This window comes from Odocoileus virginianus, chromosome 9, assembly GCF_023699985.2.
Source record: "Odocoileus virginianus isolate 20LAN1187 ecotype Illinois chromosome 9, Ovbor_1.2, whole genome shotgun sequence".
In the NCBI taxonomy this organism is placed as follows: Eukaryota; Metazoa; Chordata; class Mammalia; order Artiodactyla; family Cervidae; genus Odocoileus; species Odocoileus virginianus.
In genome coordinates this window covers 43,696,237-43,717,293 of record NC_069682.1, presented here as the reverse complement: position 1 = coordinate 43,717,293, position 21,057 = coordinate 43,696,237, and the positions used below count along the sequence as shown (strand labels likewise).

Sequence of the window (21,057 nt, the reverse complement as noted above, 5' to 3'; positions counted from 1 at the left end):
TGATGGTGTGGTCTAAATAAATAAATAAAAATAAAATATATCTTTAAAAAGAAAATATAAGTTAAAATTACCTCAAGATATATTTTTATGCATACTATATGTTTTAAATTGTTTTAAATTAACAATATCTAGGATTGGGGGTATGTGAAGCAACTAAAAACCTCATACACTGATGGTGGAAGTGTAAAAATGCTGCAATCACTTTAGAAATCTGATTGCTGTCAGCCCCATTACCAGTAATTCCACTCTTGGTATTTATCCACATAAATGGAAAACATTTATCTGTTAAAAAAACCCAAAAAACAAACACTTGTACATGAGCATTCATAGTAGTCTTAGTCATAAAAGCCAAAAAATTAGATTAAATAATTCCAAATATTCATTAACAGTATCTTCATACAATGGAATGGGACATCTATCAGCAATAAAAAGGAATGAATGATTGCTGCTTGCAACAATACAGGTAAACCTCTAAAATATTATGCTGAGTGAAAGAAGCCAGACACAAAAATTGTATATACACTGTGTTATTTCATTTATGTGGCAAAACTAATTGATGATGAAAAAAGTCAGAAAATGGTTACCTCTTGGAAGGTTACTAACTGGGAAGCGACATGGAGGAATTCCTAGAATGATGGAGACATTCTGAATCTTGAAATGGGTGGTGGTTATGTGGATGTATATAAGGGTAGATAGTCATCCAGATGTCTACTTAAGATCTTCACATTTTCTTCCAATGAATGAAGGATTTGAGGCTGAAGCTCCAATACTTTGGCCACTTGATTCAAAAAGCCAGCTCACTGGAAAAGATCCTGATGCTGAGAAAGATTGAGGGCAAGAGGAGGAGGGGGCGACAGAGGATGAGGTGGTTGAATGGCATCACCAACTCAATGGACATGAGTTTGAGCAAGCTCTGGGAGATAGTGAAGGACAAGGAAGCCTGGCGTGCTGCAGCCCATGGAGTCACAGAGTCAGACACAACTTAGCAACTGAACAACAAATCCTCTTTTTGGTCCCAGGGCCAAGAAGCCTCTTCAGAGAGGCTGTCCCGGATGCTGTATCAACATGGTACCCAGGTCTATTCACTCTCATCTTGCTCTATTTGAATCATAAGTCACGATCTAGAGTGGGCCCCTTGTATCTGTTGACTTGTCCTTGACTCCATCTTAATTGTATACTCTAAAAGATCAAAGACCATGTCTACCCTGTGTGCTGCAACAACTTGGGCCTTAGTGCAGTACCCTACCCACAGTAAGTCTTCTACAGATATTTATGGCATCAGTAAATAGTAGCTATTATCAAGCTGGGTCTATTATTGATATCACCTTTGTTGAATCAAAGAAGAAATAGGTGATTTTGAGAAAGAGCCTAGAGGAGGCAGAGGGGTGGCAAATGGTGGGGAAGTCCCAGGTTGCTGAGAATGAGGAAAAAAGTCAGTGAAACTGTAGATTGACTGGTGATGATGGAAATGGGGGCTGATGGGAGATATCGAAACTCGGGGGGGGGACTTCCCCGGTGGCCCAGTGGTATGGTCTTCTAATGCAGAGGGTATGGGTTTGATCCCTCATCTGGGAACTGGGGGACTAAGATCCCATATGCTGCAGGGTGTGACCAAAAAAATTTCAAAATGGATAAATAAAACCTGTTAAAAAACAAAACAAAACAAAAAACCTCAGGGGAAATAGTTTCCTTTTAACAGAAACAAAAATCAGAAAATTTTGAGGCCCATAAGACCAGGTCAGGTCTTGGCTGACTCTCCCTTCTGTCTCTCCAGGATGAGGTGTCCCTGCTGCTCTGTGGCTCCCTAATATCCTCTGAGTAGATTTATGGAGATGATGGCCAAGTCTTTATCTCCAGCCCTAAGCTGTCTCCCAAGCTCCTGACTCGTGTTTCTAAATATCATCAGGCATTCCTAGTCTGGTGTCCCACAAATATGCAAACCTTAACAAGAGTCAGACACAGAGTCCTCTTTGCCCTTTGGTCTCCAGCCTCTCAACCCTCCACTCACACTCCCATGTTCCCAATAATGCCACGTCATCTGTGAAGTCAACATTTAACCATCCACCAAATTGGACTCTTAGATGATTTTCATCTTTAGCCTTTCTCTCCAAATCTTCTGCCTTTTAAATATTGTCACTCCTAATACCAGCAATAATAATAAAAATAATGATGATAATTATTATTTATGGCTGCCATTTAATTGTTTCAACAATATTTTGAGAAAGATGCTAGTCATTGGACCTTAATCTCTCTGAGCCTCAGTATCCTTGTCATATGGGGACAAGAACTGTGTACTTCATGGGGTGGTTGTGAGGGTTATACTAAGAATAATAATTGTGAAATTTTTGGAACAATCAGTATCTTGATTATAGTAAAGTGCTCAACAAACATTATTGCCACTAATTTTATTTTTTCACTATTATTAAAACTGACCCATTTCACAGGTGATGACCAGATAGGTTAAGTAACTCTTTCAAGCTCAGCTAATTGAGTTTTTCCAGTCTGGCTCTTCATATCTTACCCTATTGCCATAGCATTAATTAATCACTTCTCATGTAGACTTTTCATCACCTTCTAAGCAGTCTTCTCTCCATCCATCTCTCTGTCCACCTCTCCATCCTCCACACAAGAAACATCTCAAATGCCTATAAGGGGTGCTTAGTAGATGCTCTCAGTGCTCCACCCAAATGCTCAACCCACCCTGGGTTCCATTGACAATAGCCGAACGTCATTCACCTGGCTTCTCTGTACTTCTGCTTTCAATGGCCTACATCTATTTAGATGACTATCCTACATCTGTACTGGGCTACTGGAATTGTTCTGCCTAAAAGCACAGAGAGCACAGGAGCTTATGTCTTGACTGACAAGTACTAGGTATGAGCATCCAGCTCCCTTATTGAGATATAACTTATTCTCCAGAACTCCCTCTATGATTTCAGGATGAGGCTGAGATCTTACCTAAAACCACTTCTCTCTTAGCTTCCACTTTCCTCATTCTGCTTTCCCCACTGTCTTAGCAATTTCTCCTGGCAGCCTTTCCTTCATGAATCACCTGCAAACAAACCTTTATCTGAAGCCTGCTTCTGGGAAATCTGATGAAAGACACTGGATCTTACAAGACTCTCAGGAATTTCTCCTGGTTTCTGTCTTTAGTTTTGTAGCACTTGACCTCTATGAATGAACTATGTAGTATTAGCCTTGTGGATCACCTGGAGAAGAGAGAATTTGACTATTAGGTGAGACATCACCGTTTCTTGGCCAGCCAAGAGACTCATGGCATAGTACAGGAGACTAACCTGAGTACTGAGGAAAAGCAGGTGGGAAGAATCATCTAGAGAGAGAAAGGTAATATGAAGATTCTAGTATATGTTCATTGCAGAAACTTCAGAACTTCAAGTACAACAAAGAAATTGAGTCACTTGTAATCCAACCAACCCATGGATAATCACTACTGATAATTGATATCTTAATGTATCCCTGTTAGTTACCTATTGTTGTACAATAAATTATCCCCAGATGTAGAGGCCTAAAACAAAACTAAACATTTATTACATAACTTCTGTGGTCAGGAATTCAGGCACGGCCTAGCTGGGGTTCAGGCTTAGAGTCTTGGGAGGTTGCAGTTTTAAGACATTAGCTGGGTCTGCAGTCAGCTGAAGGTCTGACTGGGACTGAAAAATCCTCTTCCAAGATGACATGCTCACAAGGCCTTTGGCAAGGGACCTCCATTTCTTGTCACATGAACCCCTCCCCAGAGCTGCTTGAGTATCCTCATGGCATGGCTGCTAGCTTCCCCTAAAGCAAGGGATCCAAGAGAAAACAAGATAAAAGACATAAGGTTTTCATAGCCTTAGAAGTCACACATTGTTCTTTCTCCAACCTTCTTTGATTACATAGGTCAGCTCTGTTCACTGTGTAAATGATTCACCTGTAAACCATTCACCTACCCAAAAACCATTCACAAGTGTTTGAATAATAGAAGGAAAGGATCATTGGGGCCATTTGGGAGGTTGGTTATCATGATCCCCTTCCACTCTTCTCTTTCATTTTGTATTTCTCTCTCTCTCTTTTTTAACTGTACACACTGTCTTTTATAGGAAATTATACTGGTTGCTCACTCAACTGCCATTTCCTTGTTCTTTATTGTTAACAGAGCACCAACTCATTAATGTTTTATTTTTTGGGATTCTTAGCAGAAGACAACATAATCTTCTCTAGCAGAAAGTATGTTGTTCACAGAATCAGTGGCAGGGCTGAAGAAACATGATCTATGTTAGAGGTGGGTAAACTATGGCCAGCAGACTTACTGCCAATTTTTATAAATAGAGTTTTATTAAAACATAGTAACGCTCTTTTGTTTACATACTGTCTATAGTTGCTTTCACACTATAATGCAGAGTTGAGTAGTTGTGACAGAGACCATATATAATCCACAAAGCCTAAAACATTTACCAGGTGGCCCTTTAAGAAAAAGTCAGAATGGTGAATCCATTATAGTATGGAGGTTCTTCAGAAAATTAAAAATAGAATTACCTATGATCCAGCAATACCACTTGTGGCTGTATATGTCCAAAAGAATTCAAGGCAGGATATTAAAGAGATATTTGCATACTCATGTTCATTGCAGTACTACTTACAATAGCCAAGAGATGGAAATAATATTAATGCCACTGACAGAGAAATGGATCAAGAAAATGAGATTTACCTGGTGCTCCAGTGGTTAAGACTTGGTGCTTCCAATGCAAGAGGCATGAGTTCAATTCCTGGTGAGGGAGCTAAGATCCCACATACCACATGGCATGGTCAAAAAAACACAAACAAGATAATGTGGTATATCTTGTTTGTTTGTGTTTATGACTCAGACAGAAAAAATCTTCCTGCAATATAGGAGACCAGGGTTTGATCCCTGGATCAGAAAGATCTCCTGGAGAAGGAAATGGTAACCCACTGCAGTATTCTTGCCTGGGAAATCACATGGATAGAGGAGCCTCGTGGGCTACAGTCCATGGAATTGCAAAGAGTCAGACATGACTGAATGACTAGCACACCACCACACATACATACAATGGAATATCACACAGTCTTAAAAAAGGAGGAAATCCTGTCACATGCTATAACAGCAATGAACCTTCAGTACATTATGTTAAGTGAAATAAGCCAGCTTCAAAAGGACAAATACTATATGAGTTCACTAACATGAAGTTTCTAACATAGTAAAAAGCATAGCAACAAGGTAAAACGTTGGTTAGGGTTAGGAATGGGAGGAATTCATGTTTAATGGGTAGTTTCAGTTTTGCAAGATGAAAAGGTCCTAGTGATTTGTTGTACAACAATGAAAATATACTCAACATGGCTGAACTTAAAAATGGTTAATGTGATTTTTTTTTTTACCACAATAAAAGAAAAAGGAGTCACAGAATGACTCCCCAAACCACACTGAGAACTGGGATGCCAACAACCCTACTGCCCATGCCACAGTCAGGATGCTGCAGATGAGGAAGCTGCTGCCACCTCCAGAATCCTAATCCCTGTGCACCATTCCCAAGTGGCTCAGTGATAAAGAATCCTCCTGCCAATGCAGGAGATGCAGGTTTTGATGCTTGGGTTGGGAAAATCCCCTGGAGGAAGAAATGGCAACCTACTCCATTATTCTTGCCTGGAGAATCCCATGGACAGAGGAGCCTGGTGGGATACAGTCTGTAGGATTGCAGACTTGGACACACCTGAGCAACTGAGCACACATGCACTTGCCATATTCACACCAGCAAGTCAGTCTTTTCTGAGTCCTGCCTCTCCTCCATATGATTCAGCTTTCATTCATAGGTTCACATGGGCATTTTGAGGAGTGGAAGTTCTCATGGGTGGGAATTTTAGCTTCTAGCCTTCTTTGTCCAGGAAAATATGCTGGAAAACCAATCCCAGTATTAACCATGACTGTCCATCAACCTCTCCCTAGTCATATGCCACAGTCATATGAATGACTGTGGTATTTTTCCAGGTATTCCCAATACCTGGCATTTTCCAGGTATTCCCAATTCAAGAGTAAATCCTGAATAGTCTAAGTCAATGATTTTCAAACATTATAATTACCTGGAGAGTTTGTTAAAACATAGATTACTGGGCCCTACCTCCAGAGTTTATGAGTTAGAAAGTCTGGGATGGAACCCAAGAATTTGTTTTTTTTAAAAAAATTCCCAATTGAAACTGGTGGTTTAAGTATTACCCTTTGAGAACCACTGTTCTAAGTCATTGTTTCCTAACCTTTTTCACACCCTGCCCCACACCCTGAAAAGAATTTGGGTCCTCAAAGATGTTATGAAACTATTAATCAATCCTAAACCCATCCTTACCTCTGGGCTTTTGTTAGCAGAGAAAATACATTTTCCTTATGCCCTTATATTCTTTATTCCTTATGCATAAATAAGATTCAGCATTCTTTGTTATTTTCAGCCAAAGGTAATTTAATTTATACGTACTTCAAACTGCTTTTGATATATGTTTCATGAACACTGTTTATAATCATTTTATATTTTTATACATCATCAAACAAAATAGTTGCGTAACACTTGTGTTGAAATGTATTTAGTAATTCCTCTTGGGAATTCCATGGTGGCCCAGTTGTTAGGACTCCACCACACCACTGCAGGGCCTTGAGTTTGATCCTTGGACAGATAACTAAGATCCCACATGCTGTGCAGCTCAAGCCAAAAAAAAAAAAAAAAAAAACCTTAAAAATCTCTCTTATTAGATGTTTAGGAGAGTTCCCATTTTTTATTATTACAAATTATGCTACAATAGACATCCATGTCCATAAACCTTTGCATACATTCATAATTATTTCCATAGGATAAACTTCAATAGGTCATACCCGAATGGTCTAGTGGTTTTCCCCACTTTCTTCAATTTAAGTCTGAATTTGGCAATAAGGAGTTCATGATCTGAGCCACAGTCAGCTCCTAGTCTTGTTTTTGCTGACTGTATAGAGCTTCTCTATCTTTGGCTGCAAAAAATATAATCAATCTGATTTTGATGTTGACCATCTGGTGATATCCATGTTAGAGTCTTTTCTTGTGTTGTCAGAAGAGGGTGTTTGCTATGACCAATGTGTTCTCTTGGCAAAACTCTATTAGCCTTTGCCCTACCTCATTCTGTACTCCAAGACCAAATTTGCCTGTTACTCTAGGTGTTTCTTGACTTCCTACTTTTGTATTTCTGTGCCCTATAATGAAAAGGACATCTTTTTGTGTTAGTTCTAAAAGGTCTTGTAGGTCTTCATAGAACCATTCAACTTCAGCTTCTTCAGCATTACTGGTAGGGGCATAGACTTGGATTACCGTGATATTGAATGGTTGGCCTTGAAAACAAACAGAGATCATTCTATCATTTTTGAGATTGCATCCAAGTACTGCATATCAGACTCTTTTGTTAACTATGATGGCTACTCCACTTCTTCTAAGGGATTCCTGCCCACAGCAGTAGATATAATGGTCATCTGAGTTAAATTCACCCATTCCAGTCTATCTTAGTTCACTGATTCCTAGAATGTTGATGTTCACTCTTGCCATCTCCTGTTTGACCACTTCCAATTTTCCTTGATCATGGACCTAACATTCCTATGCCTGGAATGCAAAGAAATAGAGGAAAACAATAGAATGGGAAAGACTAGAGATATCTTCAAGAAAATTAGAGATACCAATGGAACATTTCATGCAAAGATGGGCTCAATAAAGGACAGAAATGGTATGGACCTAACAGAAGCAGAAGAGGTATTAGGAAGATATTAAGAATACACAGAAGAACTGTACAAATAAGATCTTCATGACCCAGGTAATCACAATGGTGTGATCACTCAACTAGAGCCAGATATCCTGGAACATGAAGTCAAGTAGGCCTTAGGAAGCATCACTATGAACAAAGCTAGTGGGGGTTATGGAATTCCAGTTGAGCTATATAAAATCCTAAAAGATGATGCTGTGAAAGTGCTGCACTCAATATGTCAGCAAATTTGGAAAACTCAGCAGGCCACAGGCCACAGGAAAAGGTCAGTTTTCACTCCAATCCCAAAGAAAGGTAATGTCAAAGAATGCTCAAACTACCGCACAATTGCACTCATCTCACACACTAGTAAAGTAATGCTCAAAATTCTCCAAGCCAGGCTTCAGCAATACGCGAACTGTGAACTTCTAGATGTTCAAGCTGCTTTTACAAAGGGCAAAGGAACCAGAGATCAAATTGCCAACATCTGCTGGATCACTGAAAAAGCAAGAGAGTTCCAGAAAAACATCTATTTTTGCTTTATTGACTATGCCAAAGCCTTTGACTGTGTGGATCACAATAAACTGTGGAAAATTCTGAAAGAGATGGGAATACCAGACCACCTGACCTGCCTCTAAAGAAACCTCTATGCAGCTCAGGAAGAAACGGTTAGAACTGGACATGGAACAACAGACTGGTTCCAAATAGGAAAAGGAGTATATCAGGCTGTATATTGTCACCCTGCTTATTTAACTTATATGCAGAGTACATCATGAGAAACGTCGGGCTGGAAGAAGCATAAGCTGGAACCAAGACTGCCGGGAGAAATATCAATAACCTCAGATCTGCAGATGACACCACCCTTATGGCAGAAAGTGAAGAAGAACTAAAGAGCCTCTTGATGAAAGTGAAAGAGGAGAGTGAAAAAGTTGGCTTAAAGCTCAACATTCAGAAAACTAAGATCATGGCATCTGGTCCCATCACTTCCTGGCAAATAGATGGCAAAACAGTGGAAACTGTCAGACTTTATTTTTTGGGGCTCCAAAATCACTGCAGATGGTGACTGCAGCCATGAAATTAAAAGACACTTACTCCTTGGAAGGAAAGTTATGACCAACCTAGACATCATATTAAAAAGCAGAAACCTTACTTAGTCAACAAAGGTCTGTCTAATTAAGCCTATGGTTTTTCCAGTGGTCATGTGTGGATGTGAGAGTTGGACTATAAAGGAAGCTGAGTGCTGAAGAATTGATGCTTTTGAACTATGGTGTTGGAGAAGACTCTTGAGAGTCCCTTGGACTGCAAGGAGATCCAACCAGTCCATCCTAAAGGAGATCAGTCCTGGGTGTTCATTGGAAGGACTGATGTTGAAGTTGAAACTCCATTACTTTGGCCACCTGATGTGAAAAACTGACTCATCTGAAAAGACCCTGATGCTGGGAAAGATTGAGGGCAGGAGGAGAAGGGGATGACAGAGGATGAAATGGTTGGATGGCATCACTGACTCAATGGACATGAGTTTGAGTAAACTCCAGGAGTTGGTGATGGACAAGGAGGCCTGGTGTGCTGCGGTTCATGGGGTAGCAAAGAGTCAGATACGACTGAGCGATTGAACTGAACTGAACTAAAACTTCTATAGACTTGTAAGATTAAAGTGTAAGCACTTTTTAAAGATTTAAACTATACATTACCAAGGTTTCCAGAAAGGCTGTACTGATTTAACTCCTGTCAAGAGTGTGGGAGGGTTTTCATTTCCTCATGTCTTCACCAACACTGGGTATTACGCAGTCTCTGTGCTGGTGAAGTCTCTTTGGGACTTCACTCCTCTTCATCTGTATACTCTCCTAGGTGATCCTATTGGATTCATTGGCTTTAAATATTACACAGAGCTGATGACTTCCAAGTGTGTAACTCCAGCCCAACCCTCCTCCCAGAGCCCATAAGAGTGAATCTGGATGCAGCTATCCAATTGTTCCTTTTTGAAATGTCACAGATAGAAGTCTCCCAGACTTTTCCAACGCTCCTCCATTCATCCTGTCTGTGAAGTAGTTCGTCACCTACCTGACTGCCTAAGCTCCAAACCCAAAAGCCTTCCTTGATTCCTCCCTTTCCTTTGAGCTCCATATACAGCCTGTTAGCAATCCCCGTCATTTTATCTTCCAAGGATATTTTGAATTTGCCTCCTTATGTTCATTTCTACTGCTCTCATTTCAGGTCAAGCCACCTTCTTCCATCTGTGCTGCTATAATTCCTCCTTGTTCTGTTTGCTTTACTTTTGACGCACCCCAAACCACATAGCAACAGAGTGATCATCTTAAAATAGAAATGAGATCATATTATTTCCCTGCTCATACCCTCTAATGACTTCTTATCATACTTAGAAACCCTGTTTCATCTGGGCCTCTCATGACCTCTTCCTCAATCTCATTTCATCACATTCTCCCTCCTACCTTCTGTGTCCCAGTCACATCAACTGCTTTTCAATTTATTAAACATGACATGCTTTTTCCTGCCTCAGGACATTTATACTTGCTATTCCTCTTTCTGGAATGGTCTTTCCCAACTCAGTATAATTGACTTTGAGTCACAGCAATAATGTCCCCTCTTTAGTCCTTCTTTACCACTTTACCTAAGATGATGCCCCAACCTGGATTATAGTCAGCCCCTTTTATTGTCCCTTTTTAGCATTTTATCACAGACACAAATTTTATTTACTTACTGGTTACCATTTCATTACTTAGAACACAAGTCTACTGGGTACCAGGAGCCCAGCTAGACATTGGGTATACAATTATTTCTCTCCTGATCTTTTATACTTACCAGTATGTAGGCTCACTGTGGCAGGTGAGGTGAGCTTTGTCAATGATGCCCAGTGCCTGCCAGGTAACATGTGACCAGTGATGTGGCTATACTAACTTAGATGAGTAAGTGGAGCAGTGAACAATCTGGGCACAAAGGACCTAAATTCCCATTGACCTTATATAACTGGAGATCTTATCAAAAACAAAGAGAATGAAATTTATTATAGATAGAATGTAAACATAGTCTAGGGAAAGAATGAGTGTGTGGTATAGCTCATTTTTATGGCTCAAAACCAATCGTGGGCTCAGTTTTACAGCTAGATTAGGCCTCTTATACTAATATGTAATTTTTATTTGTACAGGGCTATGAAAAACAATCTGTAGAAAATACGTTCACAGTAATTATATCATTTAATCCATATATTCACTAGGTGGTAGATAGAGTAGAAAGAATTATCTTAAGTTTGCATAATGGGACACCTACACGTAGCCTGGTTAAATGGTTTACCCAAGGTCATTCAGCTAGGCAGAGATGGGGCAGGGACCCTGTGCCTTCTCTCTAAGGTTACAAGAATTTTATGTCACAATTATCTGAAGACTAAAGAATATTCAAAATCAAACCTTCACATCCTGTAGTATATATATGCACACCACTGTATTCTAAAGTATCCATTTCTGGAAACCACAACTTGGATCAGTTCACCTTCCTTGGCCTGAACTTCTGCCCCAGAACCCACTCTAGACTGGAGCTTCATTGCTACTTTCTTTTGGAGATGGACCATGTTATTTAAAATGGGGAATACCTGATTTATTGGATATAAATCCATTAACTGGACTTTTTTCTAAGCCTAGTTGTTGCATTTACTTACTAAAGACTTTTCATAGTATGCTGTGTGTGTGCTAAGCTGCTTCAGTTGTGTCTGACTCTTTGCGACCCTATGGACTATAGCCTGCCAGGCTGCTCTGTCCATGGGATTCTCCAGGTAAGCATACTGGAGCAGGTTGCCTTTCTTTCTCTGGGAGATCTGCCCCCACTAGGGATCGAACCAGCGTCTCTTAAGTCTCCGGCATTTGCAGGCGGGTTCTTTACCACTAGCGCCAACAAATGCACATGTCACAAGGGTGCATGTGCACCCTTAACGAGATCTCACAAAGTGAATATGTTTGCATGCCTAGCACCCACATCAAAGCAAAGAACATGACCAGCTCTTCAGAAGACCCCATGGGCTTCTCCTTAATCACTATCCTCCCACAGGGCGACAGCATCCTAAATTCCAATGCTAGAATTAGTTTTGCTTCTTTTTTACTTTAGATAATTACTGATGGATTTTTATTCTTTTTCAGTTTTTTTCCCCCAAAGGCTAAGTGTCTCTCTGAGGGTCTAGGTTCAAATGACTCCTTTACAGAATAAAATTCTGTAATTTCTTTTTACCCAACATTTGAGGCTTTTTGTGTTTTGTCTCTAATTTATTTTCTCTCTTAGCTTCCAATTCTCCAGGAACCTAGGAGTTAATCCTGAGTATGCCTCTCTCTCCACATCTTACCTTCCATCAATGATCAGTCCCCATTGGTTCAGTTCACAGCTGATCTCACAGCTGAGATCACTATGTGCTTACTGAGTACCTACTGTTGTGCAGGCACTATTTCAGCCATGTGCAGAGTTACATAGATTAAGATCTCTGTCCTAGAGGAGCTGACAGTTAGTGAGGCAGGGGAGTGAGACAGAAAAACAAATCATTTCAATATAATTCTATTCTAAATACTAGGAATTACTCCAGGGTACATGTATACCAGCTGAAGGGCTCAAGAAAGGTTTCTACAAGAGGCCAAGATGAGACTTAAAGGATGAACAAGAATGATCCAGAGGAAAGAGTCCAAGCAGAAGGAACAGCAAAGCCTCTGAAAGGCTTCTGAGGGGAAAATAGAAACAGACAGAACCACACTCTCCCTATCGCCAACCCCAGTGTTTGAAGTAGGCAGGAGGAAAATGAGTCTGAGAAGAAGCAGGAAAAAAAAAAAAAAAAAGATGTTCAGGGATGTATAAGAACAAGTCAGAAATGCAGCCACAAAGCCAAGGAACAAGAGCTTTTCCTAGGGGAACGTAGCACCAGCTATGTCAATATCTCCAGAAAGTTCTAGTAAGATGTATATAGAAAAGATCTCCTGGATTGTGCAGTTTGGAGGAAAATAGGGACAGAACCAGATTGCCAGGGGGTGAAGAGAGGAGAGATGTCAGAATGAGGAGACAGGGACTGGGAGTGGCTCTCTCCAGAAGCTGAGCTGAGAAGGGGAGAGGGGTGCACCAACTGGGGAGGAAGTGGGTTTTTAGAAAGGAGGGGTCAACACTGAAATGCAGAGAAGGGGAACACCTGAGGGAGGGAGGTCTCAGAGGGCTCCTTAGGCCAGAGACTGGAGGAGGGCCCTCTCAAGGGGAGATGGGACTGTGGATAAACAGAAGCAGGGCTGAGGGAAGGCATGGCTCATGGGGAAAAGGTCTTTTGGAAGTAGCAAACAAGTAATAGTGGGTATGAACAGACAGGGAATTTGAGGTTGATGGGGTTGGGAATGGGAGCGGCCGGAGGCCAAGCGGGGCTGCTGAGCAAAGGGGGACATGGAAGAGGTTGAAGGGGCAGAGGACGTGTCTTCCTGAGCATCCTTGTCCATAAATCCTCATGCCCACCAGTGTATGTTTGTGTCATTCCCAGAACTTGTCTTCTGGGTTAAGAGCACATGCATTTAAACAAATATTTTAAAATATATGTGCATTTAAATAGACAGATAATACTAAACTCTATTCCAGAAAGGGTAGACCAATTTCGATTTCCTCTCACAGATTCCCTTTGCCATAACCAACCTTGTTATTAACCTTTGCCAATCTGATAGCTGGAAAATGATACAATGATGTCTAAATTTTTGCCCCTTTTTGGAGAATAGAGGTCCCAGCTCTCAGAGAGGGACTGAGTCATTTTCTCTAGTGATCAAACACAAAGCACAAGTCTCTCTAAGCCTCAGGCCAGCTCTTTCCTGCTCACTCACCACCTGGACAACTCCAAGCCCAGCCCTCCTGACTAAGAAACCTCAGCTTCTTATCTTTGTATGGTGATTTCTTTTGCAGATTTCTCACCTGTACTCCCAGTCCCGGCTCGCACCTTGAGGACACAGCTACCCATAGCTGTCTCTCTTGGTGTCAGCCTGGTGGTGAAGATGTCATCTTATGGTATATCTATACATGGAATATATTCTGACCTTAAAAAAGAATGAGAACTTCCCTGGTGGTCCAGTGGCTAAGATTCTGTGCTCCCAAAGCAGAAGGCCTGGGTCTGATGCCTAGTTAGGGAACTAGATTCTGCATGCTGCAAGTAAGAGTTTGCTTGCTGAACTTTAACTCAGTGCAGCCAAATAAATAAATAAGTATTTTTTTAAAAAGAATGGAATTCTGATATGTGCTACAACTGGGATGAGTGTTCACTTAGGCTAAGTGAAAGAAGTCAGATACAAAAAGACAAATATTGTATGAGTCCTCTTAGATGATGTACCTAGAACAGGAAAATTCAGAGACAGTAAATAGAATAGTAGTTACCTGGGGGCATGGGAAGTTATTGTTTAATGGGTACAGAATTTCAGTATGGGATGATAAAAAAGTTCTGGAGATGGATAGTGGTGATGGTTACAAAACAACATCAGTGCACTTAATGCTACTGAATTAAGTAGCATTTAAAATTAAGTACATTTAAAAATGACTAAAATGGTAAATTTTATGTTGTGTATATTTTACCACAATAAAAAATGGAATGAAATACTGACATGCTACAATATGTTTTAACCCTGAAAATATTCTGTTAAGTGAAAGATGCCAGTAACAAAAGATAACATGTCATATCATTCCATTTATATTAAATGTCCAGATTAGGCAAATAGATAGAAATAAGAGTGTAGATTAGTGGTTGCCAGGGGCTGGCGGGAGGCAAAGAAGGGTGAATGACTGCTAATAGGTATGATGTTTCTTTTTGGGGGTGATGGAAATGTTCTAAAATTAGATAGTGGTGATGGTTGTACAGCTTTGTGAACAAATTAAAACTATTGAATTATATACTTTAAAAAGGTGAATATTATAGTATGTGAATTATATCTCAATTAAAAAAAGGAAAGTAAGAGGGTGGGATTGGGGAGAGGGCTACATGATACTCCATACAATGCTATACCACAGTTTATTCAGCCATTCCCCAGTTAATGGACATTTGGGTCTTTCTTTCCCTTTTAGTCTTTCTTTCTTTCATTTTAAACAATGATGCAATGTACATCACTGAATATGCAAAAAAACAAAACAAAAAAAGATACCATTTCAGGTAGGTCTTGGGCCCTCCCATGCTGTGCCGTGCCTAGGTATGTTTCAGAATGGGACTGATTTAGAAAGCCTCAATTCCCCTGACACCAAAAGATGGTGGAGGGAAGAAGCTTTTGCCCTCCTCTTCAAGCACTTTCTCAGGGGTCAGCAAACTACAATGCATGGGCTGTTCTGGCTCTAGCTAAGAGTGATTTTACAGATGAACATTTGCAATCAATTTAAAATGAAAGTGAAGTCGCTCAGTCGTGTCCGACTCTTTGCGACCCGGTGGACTGTAGCCTACCAGGCTCCTCCGTCAGGACTCCAATTAATTAATTGGACCGCAATTAAGCAAAATCTCCCCCTCCACTGCCAATTCTATTATCATTAGTGCCCTGCATTACAAAAATATTATATCAATGATTATTATATTTTGAATTTCATCAATAAAAATTTTGTGGAGATGTCATATTTAAAATTCCTAGATAGTATCCAGGAGAGGTTATCTGGAAGACAATTGGAAATATGTGCCTAGAAGTTCAGGAAGATGTCTGTCTGGTCTGGAGAGAGATTTGGGAATCATAAGGAGATGGCTGACTTTCAGAGAAGGACAGGGCAGGGGAAAAGATGGAGAGAAAGGAGATATTAAGGAAAACTAACATTTCTAGAGGTGAGCATGAGTAAATCACTGAGAGGGAATGGGTGTAGAATGATATGTAAGACCCAGTGGTATTATTGCTAGAAAAGAGTTTTGAGAAGGAGGGAGAAATCAATGGACTGTTACAGAGGCATCAAGGAAGAAAAGGTCCGTGAACAGGCAGTTGGATTTGGCAACTAGAAGGTCACTGGTAACTTTGTCATTAGAGAAAGCAAAGAGTGACAGTACCTGAGGAGTGAGGAGAAGGCCAGGGAAGGAAGAAAGGTAGAAGGGTGGGAGAGGCCAGGATAGGGGAAGTTTTTCGGGATAGAGAAACCCTGTAACTGTCTAGGGAAGGAGAGGGTGCAACAGTTAGCTCCCCTTCAATTTGAGATCTCTCATCCCTGGCTGAACAAAACATTAGTACCTCCTGTCCACGTTCCACAGCCCCCCAAAACAGGTTGGCTGGAAAAGGCTCTCTTTGGTATAAGAGGATGGTGTAGATGTTAAAACGGACAAGCAGTGTGAACTTTTCTTCAGGTACTGGTCACAGAATTTTTGTCTCTTATTTTTTCCATCTTCAGTGTGGATCAAAACACCTGGCCTTCCAGGGTGTACTGAATTTTACAAGCCAACTCTTGTATTTTAAAAACACAAGTTATTAGAGAAGTAAATAGGATGACATATTGATTCTCAAAGGCTCAGACCACATCTCTCTATCTTATAAAATTCCCACAGTTGCTGGTCACTACCCTCCATCATTGACATCTGTGATATCCATAACACCGAGGCCCCCAAACTGTGTAAAACAGGCAGAAATTTGATGATAAAATCTTCTCCTCCTTATGTAGGGTCAGACACTGTCCACTGTTGTTCAGCTCTCTAGAGCTGTTTGGGGGCACTAATCAGTTATTGGGCTTCCCTTGTAGCTCAGTTGGTAAAGAATCTGCCTGCAGTGCAGGAGACCCGGGTTCGATCCTGGCTTGGGAAGATCCCCTGGAGAAGGAAACGGCAACCCACTCCAATATCCTTGCCTGGAAAACCTCATCCACAGAGGAGCCTGGTGGGCTACAGTCCATGGGGTCGCAAAGAGCTGGGCACGACTGAGTGACTAACACAATCAGTTATTACTCGGTTGTAAAAACAACTAGACAAACTTCAAGATGGAAGGTGCTATTAAAGTACTAATTATTAGGTTTTTATTTGTTTGGGCTTGAGTTCAGATAGTCTTCAAGTGGCTTGCAAAGTGTGAACCCCAGAGAACAGCATGATCATCACCGGGAACTTGTCAGAAACGCAAAATCTGGAGCCTCACTCCATACCTCTGGTCTCAGAAGCCGTAGGGGTGGGACCCAGCCATCTTGAGATGGTCAAGGTGAGGCTGCGGTGCGCTAAAGACTGAGGGTCACGGGTTTATTTGCAGCCTTTCGGCTAAACCACCCTTATCCAGCGGCATCGCCTGTGTTTTTTTTTTTTTTTTTTTTTTTTAGAAATGTAGCCTCTCGGGCTGCATCCCAACAACCGAATCAGAACCCGCAACTAAACACGACCCTCGGGAGTCTGAGAAGCCTCGGTCTGCACAATGTAATGAGGACCTCTTCCCCAGTAAGTTAAAAAAAAAAAAACAAAACAACCAAACCTCACAGCCTAACTGGAGAAACAGTGAAAGTGCCTTAAGACATCCAATCCGCTGAGCTGAAGGTGCCGCAGATTGCTTGATTACCATCAGTGAGAGACGACAGGGCTCGGTGTCAGGCTGGGTAAAAAGGGGACACGAGGAGGACGAGACTCCCGGCAAGAGCTCTACAGTCCAAGTGGGTCCGTAAGAGCGGTGAGACTGGAAGGCACGAGAAGGGGCGCACTTCCCACGCGAGGGGCGGTGGGAAATAAAAGGAGAGTGGCGGGGCAGCGAGGACGACTGGGGGAGGGCATATGGGGGGGCCTGACGGCGGGCTCAGCTTCGCGGACCGGCGGGGAGCCCCTCCCTCGGGGGAGGCAAGAGGGCGGGGGTCGGGCGCGGAGAGAGAGGTGGGTCCAGGTCCGCGCGGGGGCGGGCGGCTCCACGGCTCCCCGCCCCCGGCCCGCCCCTCCGCGGCGCCATTTTGCAGGCGGCAGTCGCGGGAGCCAGAGGCAACGGCTGGTACTGCGGAGCTGAGGCGCAGCGGAGGCGCAGCCGGCAGGACGGGAGCCCGGCGAGCTGCAACCAGGTGAGAGCCCGGCCGCTGCGCCCCCTATCTGGGCCGCGGGCCACACTTGCCAGGCCCGACAGCGAGGGGCCTGCGGCGCCCACGAGGCCAAGCAGGCACTGCCCCCGCGCGCTGTCAGCGGCCCCGCGGCGCGGCCTGCGCCCCCACACCCCGGCCCATCTGCCGGGTCCCCGCACCGGCGGGTCATCCTGGCCGCAGGACCCAGGGATGCCTGGCGACCCCCAGCCCCCGCCGGGCCCCTGAGCGCTCACCCCTGCTCGCGGCCGGAGCCGCGGGGCTCTCGGGCCCTCAGGCCGCGCGGCGGGGAGGCTAGTGGGGTCTCCCCGGGACCCAGTGCCTGCCGCCTCCTCCCCGGCCCTCGGCCCGCGCAGCCTGCGATCGCTCTTCGGTCGGCCCTCCGCAGGCGGTGCGCGCGGGCATCTCTGTACCCCAAGGAATGCAGGGCCATCAAGACGGACGGCAGAGGATGGGGGGGGGGGTGCCCTTTATATTTTTGCTTTCTTTCTCTCCTACAGTGGCTGCGCCAAGTAATTTTAGGAGCTCCTGCCCGGTCCCCAGGGCCTTTATCTCTGACAAGACTCTCGGGGGCCGGGGTCCCCTTGTTGCCACCTTCCTGAAAAAAGAAATTAACATTTTCGAGTGTGACTAGTTGATGGGCGCAGAATTTTCTCCTTCCTTTGACTTTAGATGTCACTTTGATGGGTAGCTGACAGGAATTCGGCCTGCAGGCTGGGGGTTTTAAGCATGACTTAAAATTCTTGATTGTCAGTGCAAATGAGGGCAACTGCAGGTGGAAGCAAGTCACCCCCACGGGATATCTGGGTCTGAGGCATTAAGAGTCGCTGCTACTTTTAGTCTTGCAGTGCTGTAACAGAGGAGGGGAAAGATGCTAACCCTGTTAATATTTGGACGTCTTGTTCAGAGAAGGCTGAACAGTGTGAGGACATGGCTGGGAGTCCTGAGACAGTCTGGGATGAGCTGTCATTAATTGCCATGTGACCTTCCTTACTCAGTTTCTTCCTCTTTGCAGCCAGAGGCTAGAGTCAGTGGTGGTTGGAACATTTTAATTTTTATATTTTTTTGCATTTGGATGCTGTTGGACTGAGACCTCGCTCTTCCAGTTGTCTGTACCTTCCTTTTCATCTTTACAGATGACTTTGCCCATTTAGCCCGGAAGGTGAGTCTGATGAGATTTATAAAAAGAGCCTTTCAGCTCAGAATTCTGAATTCTCTGCACTCATCCAGAATTTAATAGCTTTCTGGGCATTTGTCTTTTAAAGGCCCAGCAGTGAGTGTGCACAGAGTAAGCCCTCATGGCACATGTTTTAGTTAAAAGGGGGTGAGTAGGTGTGTCCAGCTGACTACTTGTTTCACCTGACAGCCTGAACGTGAGCTATCTGCTTTCTAGATTATTCTTTCCTTTGCTTAAATGGTGACCATATTCTTTCTTTGACTCCCAGGGCATTTCACTTCTTTGCTTAGAGTAGGGAGTGATTTTTTTTTTTTTTTTTTTAAGAAACTTAGTATTTTAATACCTTTTTGTATTAGTCCTCAACCCCTGTGACCTAAATGGTTGTGTGGCAGTTTTATTTTCTGACTGTGGCAAGTCACTTAAGTCGAGTTGTTTTTTTTTTTAATCTTTATTTTAAAAAATTATTTCTTTATTTGACTGTGCTGGGACTTAGGTGCCGCACAGGGATATAGTTTTCTGCCTCAGGGTGGAACCCTAGCCCCGCGGCCCCCTGCATTGGGAGCATGTAGTCTTAGCCAATGGACCATCAGGAAAGGTCTAATTAAGTTGAATTTTAATGTCTGTTAGGATATTTCAAAAGTGCTTATGAAAGTACCTGTCTAGACTATTGGCTAGGTTTCAGACCACACCGCCTCTTTTGTGTAGCAAAGGCTCATAGCATTGCAGAAATGAGTTAGGTGTACCTCAGCTAATTTGGTGACTGATGATATTAATCTAAACATTATTGACTGAAATCTAGTCTTTGGATATTGGAAATTCTGAGTTTATTATTGCCACCCTCTTCAGTGTCTCCATAGAAAAACCTGGAATCTGTTTGGGGACTCATTTCTGGCATTACTGATGGCTTAAGGAATTTTCCCATTATGATTAAGGGAATTAGAAGTTAGCAGTCATAATTTGCAATTATATAGAGCTTGTTCTTGTAAATGGAAGCTTTTAAAAAGCTAATTTATTTTTACTTAATACTCTTAGGTTATTTTAATTTAAACATTTTGCAGTCCTTCGCTGACCTGTTTCCAGGTCTTGCCTAAAGAACTCCCAACACACTAGCCTGTTCCCAATGCTGCTGCTGCTGCTAAGTCACTTCAGTTGTGTCCGACTCTGTGCGACCCCAAAGACGGCAGCCCACCAGGCTCCCCCGTCCCTGGGATTCTCCAGGCAAGAACACTGGAGTGGGTTGCCATGTCCTTCTCCAGTGCTGAAAAGTGAAAGTGAAGTCATTCAGTCATATCTGACTCTTCGCGAACCCATGGACTGCAGCCTACCAGGCTCCTCTGTCCATGGGATTTTCCAGGCAAGAGTACTGGAGTGGGGTGCCATTACCTTCTCCCCCAGTGCTAGGTAACCTTATTTATTCATTTTCACTCGCTGCTTTTCTTCCAGTTACTCTTTCCTCAGAGGGCCTGACTCTGGACTGTCTTTCATTCTTTTGCTGGGGGAGAATTCCTGCTTCAGGTGAGGCTATGAGCTACCACCATGGGGTTTACTGGTCTTTTGTGCTCCTTATGGCACTCTCTTCATTTTATCCCTGGCTTTGCTCTTTCTGGCCTGTTGTTTTGTAACCAGTTCCAGTTCTAGATTGTTGGCTCTCTAAGATTTGAGGTCTGCTTGCAACTTAGGCTTTTCACAGTCCTCCCCACATTTAGTGCATGTATTGACTGCAGACTGTGTGCCAGGTAATGCTCTTGGTACTCCAGATGCTGTATGGAGATTTCCTCCACACACACAGTTCGCACACTAGTGTGGAGGCAGACAATGAGCCTTTGTGCTCTGAGGAAGAATCTGGTAGGATTGAGGGTAGTAAGTGTTGGGTGGGAGCTGAAATTTTAGGGAAGGTAGAACAGGAAGCTCTGAGTCATCTTTGAGTGGAGATGGTAGGAAGCGAGTCATGTGGATGTCTGGGGTAAGAGCATTCCTAGTGGAGGAAACTGCAGATTCAAAGGCCCTGAGGCAGGAGGAAGAGAGAATGATTTTGAGGTCATAAAGACTATGGGAGTTGAGTCATGGTAGGCAATAGGCCTGTAGATTTTACTTTGAAAGCGGGGTTGGTGGTGGGAGCCGTTGGAGAGTTTTGAACAGAG

General features: G+C 42.9%; 1 protein-coding gene across 3 annotated transcripts in view; it reads left to right on the top strand.

Annotated features, from left to right (window-relative positions):
* The first annotated feature begins 17,195 nt into the window (after positions 1-17,195).
* SLC23A2 (solute carrier family 23 member 2) overlaps positions 17,196-21,057 on the top strand; it is a 137,598-nt gene continuing 133,736 nt past the window's right edge. The window contains exons 1-2 of one of the 3 annotated variants that reach the window (XM_070472295.1): positions 17,196-17,331; positions 17,626-17,724. The gene's annotated coding sequence lies outside the window, so the exon portion shown is untranslated. Of the gene's footprint in view, positions 17,349-17,625; positions 17,725-21,057 lie in introns of all 3 variants that reach the window. The other 2 variants (XM_070472294.1, XM_020883648.2) reach the window with 2 other exon arrangements.